Genomic DNA, 6,000 nt, shown 5'->3' with positions numbered 1-6,000 from the left:
TAATTATATAATCTTTATTATTTCAATTCTCAATTGCTTCAATATTTTTGTATTATGGATTAATTAAAAATTTGTGAACACATTAACTTGTACTTCTAAACATACTTCTTTTTGTCAGCATGGTCAAAAAAGAAAAAGAAAAAGTGAAACGCCTTCCCCGCCGGTCCCGTCAGGAACCAGAGGCGAAATAGACGTCCGGGTTCTGACGTCAGACCTGCGGCTACTGCATTAAAGTCAGCTTTATTCATCATGTGGTTGTTGTGTGCTTTAATATAGCCACAGACTGTTACAACACACACTTGGTAAACTTAAAATATTTAATGCCTTTTTCAGAAATTTCAAAAGGTTTCTCTTTGAAAGTTTTAATGGAGGTTTCAGAGACGACCACAATTCACATTTCACTGCCTGTTTCTCCTAATATCAGGAGCAGAGGTGGCTTTTCCCAGGGATCCACCTCACAGATCACAAATCAGTTAACATGTTTTACTCTTCTATGGTTCAGGCAGCCCTGTAACGTACGAGAGGTCATGAACGTGCCTTCAGTAAAACACTAATCCAGTGCAGTCAGGGAATCAGTCAGGATATTACAGACACAAGCGGTTTCAGTAGATTGTCCGGCACCGCTCAGAATCACCATGGCAGGGATAATGACACAGGATTTCCCCGGGTCAGTCTGCACAGCTATTCCATCTTCCACTCCGTAAAGGTCATGTTTTTTATTGAGCTCCCATACCGTCTTCCCCGTTTGGAGGAAATTTTCCCTGTGTATCTAATCTATGAGTCAACTGACATAATGGCCCACTTCATAAAGGTCCAATTTAGTGTTTGACAACATATTACATCTTACCTGATCTCTCTCTCTCTCTCTCTCTCTCTCTCTCTCTCTCTCTCTCTCTCTCTCTCTCTCTCTCTCTCTCTCTCTCTCTCTCTCTCTCTCTCTCTCTCTCTCTCTCTCTCTCTCTCTCGTAGAGGTATTTTATGATCTTTTAAGATCGTCTAGGATGAATTTGGTCAGATTATAGAGACTAACCCTGTCATTTATTGCATTTGAGCTTGTCTGTTTTCATATAAATGCCTGATGGTGACTGCTACTTTTCTGAAATGCCCATATCAATCCATATGAATTGAGTGGTTTAGTCCAAGTTTTAGATCGCTTTATATGATGAACAGATTTAATTTAGGCTTTTATTCACCTATAAACATTGATCAGCGAACATAACCATAAGCTCAACCGAACCTGCTTGACGCGTGAGAACAAACCTCTTGCTGAAGCTCAGACATGATGCGTAACACGAGAATGAACCTCATTGGTTCTTGCTGAAGCTCAAACGTTCTGCGTAACACGAGAATGAACCTCATTGGTTCTTTATGAAGCTCAAACGTGCTGCGTAACACGAGAATGAACCTCATTGGTTCTTGCAGAAGCTCAAACGTGCTGCGTAACACGAGAATGAACCTCATTGGTTCTTGCAGAAGCTCAAACGTGCTGCGTAACACTAGAATGAACCTCATTGGTTCTTGCTGAAGCTCAAACGTTCTGTGTAACACGAGAATGAACCTCATTGGTTCTTTATGAAGCTCAAACGTGCTGCGTAACACGAGAATGAACCTCACTGGTTCTTGCAGAAGCTCAAACGTGCTGCGTAACACGAGAATGAACCTCATTGGTTCTTGCAGAAGCTCAAACGTTATGCGTAACACGAGAATGAACCTCATTGGTTCTTGCTGAAGCTCAAACGTGCTGCGTAACACGGGAATGAACCTCATTGGTTCTTGCTGAAGCTCAAACGTGCTGCGTAACACGAGAATGAACCTCATTGGTTCTTGCAGAAGCTCAAACGTGCTGCGTAACACGAGAATCAACCTCATTGGTTCTTGCAGAAGCTCAAACGTGCTGCGTAACACGAGAATGAACCTCATTGGTTCTTGCAGAAGCTCAAACGTGCTGCGTAACACGAGAATCAACCTCATTGGTTCTTGCAGAAGCTCAAACGTGCTGCGTAACACGAGAATGAACCTCATTGGTTCTTGCAGAAGCTCAAACGTGCTGCGTAACACGAGAATCAACCTCATTGGTTCTTGCAGAAGCTCAAACGTGCTGCGTAACACGAGAATCAACCTCATTGGTTCTTGCAGAAGCTCAAACGTGCTGCGTAACACGAGAATCAACCTCATTGGTTCTTGCAGAAGCTCAAACGTGCTGCATAACACGAGAATGAACCTCATTGGTTCTTGCAGAAGCTCAAATGTGATGCGTAACACGAGAATGAACCTCATTGGTTCTTGCAGAAGCTCAAACGTGCTGCGTAACACGAGAATGAACCTCATTGGTTCTTGCAGAAGCTCAAACGTGATGCGTAACACGAGAATGAACCTCATTGGTTCTTGCAGAAGCTCAAACGTGCTGCGTAACACGAGAATGAACCTCATTGGTTCTTGCAGAAGCTCAAACGTGCTGCGTAACACGAGAATGAACCTCATTGGTTCTTGCTGAACCTCAAACATGCTGCGTAACACAAGAATGAACCTCACTGGTTCTTGCAGAAGCTCAAACGTGCTGCGTAACACGAGAATGAACCTCATTGGTTCTTGCAGAAGCTCAAACGTGCTGCGTAACACGAGAATGAACCTCATTGGTTCTTTATGAAGCTCAAACGTGCTGCGTAACACGAGAATGAACCTCATTGGTTCTTGCTGAAGCTCAAACGTTCTGTGTAACACGAGAATGAACCTCATTGGTTCTTTATGAAGCTCAAACGTGCTGCGTAACACGAGAATGAACCTCACTGGTTCTTGCAGAAGCTCAAACGTGCTGCGTAACACGAGAATGAACCTCATTGGTTCTTGCAGAAGCTCAAACGTTATGCGTAACACGAGAATGAACCTCATTGGTTCTTGCTGAAGCTCAAACGTGCTGCGTAACACGAGAATGAACCTCATTGGTTCTTGCAGAAGCTCAAACGTGCTGCGTAACACGAGAATCAACCTCATTGGTTCTTGCAGAAGCTCAAACGTGCTGCGTAACACGAGAATGAACCTCATTGGTTCTTGCAGAAGCTCAAACGTGCTGCGTAACACGAGAATGAACCTCATTGGTTCTTGCAGAAGCTCAAACGTGCTGCGTAACACGAGAATGAACCTCATTGGTTCTTGCAGAAGCTCAAACGTGCTGCGTAACACGAGAATCAACCTCATTGGTTCTTGCAGAAGCTCAAACGTGCTGCGTAACACGAGAATCAACCTCATTGGTTCTTGCAGAAGCTCAAACGTGCTGCGTAACACGAGAATCAACCTCATTGGTTCTTGCAGAAGCTCAAACGTGCTGCGTAACACGAGAATCAACCTCATTGGTTCTTGCAGAAGCTCAAACGTGCTGCATAACACGAGAATGAACCTCATTGGTTCTTGCAGAAGCTCAAACGTGCTGCGTAACACGAGAATGAACCTCATTGGTTCTTGCAGAAGCTCAAACGTGATGCGTAACACGAGAATGAACCTCATTGGTTCTTGCAGAAGCTCAAACGTGCTGCGTAACACGAGAATGAACCTCATTGGTTCTTGCAGAAGCTCAAACGTGCTGCGTAACACGAGAATGAACCTCATTGGTTCTTGCTGAACCTCAAACATGCTGCGTAACACAAGAATGAACCTCACTGGTTCTTGCAGAAGCTCAAACGTGCTGCGTAACACGAGAATCAACCTCATTGGTTCTTGCAGAAGCTCAAACGTGCTGCGTAACACGAGAATCAACCTCATTGGTTCTTGCAGAAGCTCAAACGTGCTGCGTAACACAAGAATGAACCTCACTGGTTCTTGCAGAAGCTCAAACGTGCTGCGTAACACGGGAATGAACCTCATTGGTTCTTGCTGAAGCTCAAACGTGCTGCGTAACACGAGAATGAACCTCATTGGTTCTTGCTGAAGCTCAAAAGTGCTGCGTAACACGAGAATCAACCTCATTGGTTCTTGCAGAAGCTCAAACGTGCTGCGTAACACGAGAATGAACCTCATTGGTTCTTGCAGAAGCTCAAACGTGCTGCGTAACACGAGAATGAACCTCATTGGTTCTTGCTGAAGCTCAAACGTGCTGCGTAACACGAGAATGAACCTTATTGGTTCTTGCAGAAGCTCAAACATGCTGCGTAACACGAGAATGAACCTCATTGGTTCTTGCAGAAGCTCAAACATGCTGCGTAACACGAGAATGAACCTCATTGGTTCTTGCTGAAGAACGACATAGGGTAACTAATGACAGAATTTAGAATTTAGGGTGAACTAACCCTTTAAAAAATAAACTTTTAATGGACTTTTACAGGACTGTTCACATTTCTTGTTAAGATTCATTGACATTTTAATAATTACAAATTTAATTACCCCCTCCAGATTCATGTGAATATATAATTATATGTTATTAAAATTGTAACATAGGCATACTAATATTAAATTAGTATTTTTGTAAAGCCTTTCATTTATGCTGATTTAACCCTTTCACGCATAGTGGTCACTACAGTGGACAGCTATTAAAAAAGCATTTTCTTGAATTTGCACGGGTTTTTATGGCAAAGTTGCACATCAGCCTCTTCATTGGACCCTGGTGCATCATCCTATAAATTGCAACCAAGTGGCAAGCCGTTGTGTTTCGATTTTTTCCCCCTCCAAACCAAGATGGCCAAGGGTCAGTCAGACATGCCAAGTTGCTCCGGAATATCCACCCATTCCTTCTATCCTAGGAGACTCTTGTAGATAAAAAAAATATTGCAGCATCAAGCAATATCTAATGAGTCATATCACAGTAAAATTTTCCAAGTTTTGATTTTAGATTGAGAGAAAACTCTGATTAATCACATGTCCACTGTAGTGGACGTCATGCATCAATTGCTATATTTCAGCTACAATTCATAATTATAATGTGAATATTGTTTTTGAAACATAAAACTTAAAAACTTAATCTGCAGTGACTTTTTTAACTGTAAATAAATGTATTTGTATTATTAGAATGTAATTTTCATTGACATCGAAAAAAGTCATGTGATTACATAATGTATGACACTTGTAATGCATTATTTTACTTGTTAGATCAAAAAGTAATCTGATTTCGTAATGCACGTTATTGTAATGCGTTTTTTTACTCATAACATTAAAAAGTAATCTGATTACGTAATGCATGTTACTTGTAATGTGTTTCTTTACTCATAACATCAAAAAGTAATCTGATTACGTAATGCATGTTACTTGTTATGCGTTTCCTTACTCATAACATCAAAAAGTAATCTGATTATGTAATGTGCATTATTGTAATGCGTTTCTTTACTCATAACATCAAAAAGTAATCTGATTACGTAATGCATGTTACTTGTAATGTGTTTCTTTACTCATAACATCAAAAAGTAATCTGATTACGTAATGCATGTTACTTGTAATGTGTTTCTTTACTCATAACATCAAAAAGTAATCTGATTACGTAATGCATGTTACTTGTAATGTGTTTCTTTACTCATTACATCAAAAAGTAATCTGATTAGGTAATGCACATTACTTGTAGTTAATTACTTGTTAGATCAAAAAGTAATCTGATTAGGTAATGCATGTTACAATACATTACTCGTAATATAAAAAAGTAATCTGAATGTGTTATGCATGTTACTTGTAATGCGTTACCCCCAACACTGATCATTTCAGATGAGACTGAAAAAACGTATCGCTAGGTTTTCTCAGAGGAGGGCTATGATAGAAATATGCATGTCCATCTTGAACATAATCAGAATTATCAGCTAATAAGGGTAAATCTCCATACTCTGGTGCACTGGAGGGAGCATCTGAGTGGTTTCCACAGTTGTACCTTGACAAGCTGTAGAAAATTCTGATGGAATCACGTCCTCATGTTCTGATATCAAAGATGTGCGAAGTGCAACTTGTATGAAGTTGTATGAAGCCTTTGCAATATTTCGCATTTATATTTTTTGTATATATTTTATAGTTTTCACATGATTTGATATAATT

The sequence above is a fragment of the Squalius cephalus genome (assembly GCF_949319135.1).
Source record: "Squalius cephalus genome assembly, chromosome: 9".
Lineage (NCBI taxonomy): Eukaryota > Metazoa > Chordata > Actinopteri > Cypriniformes > Leuciscidae > Squalius > Squalius cephalus.
This window is presented reverse-complemented; position numbering follows the sequence as displayed.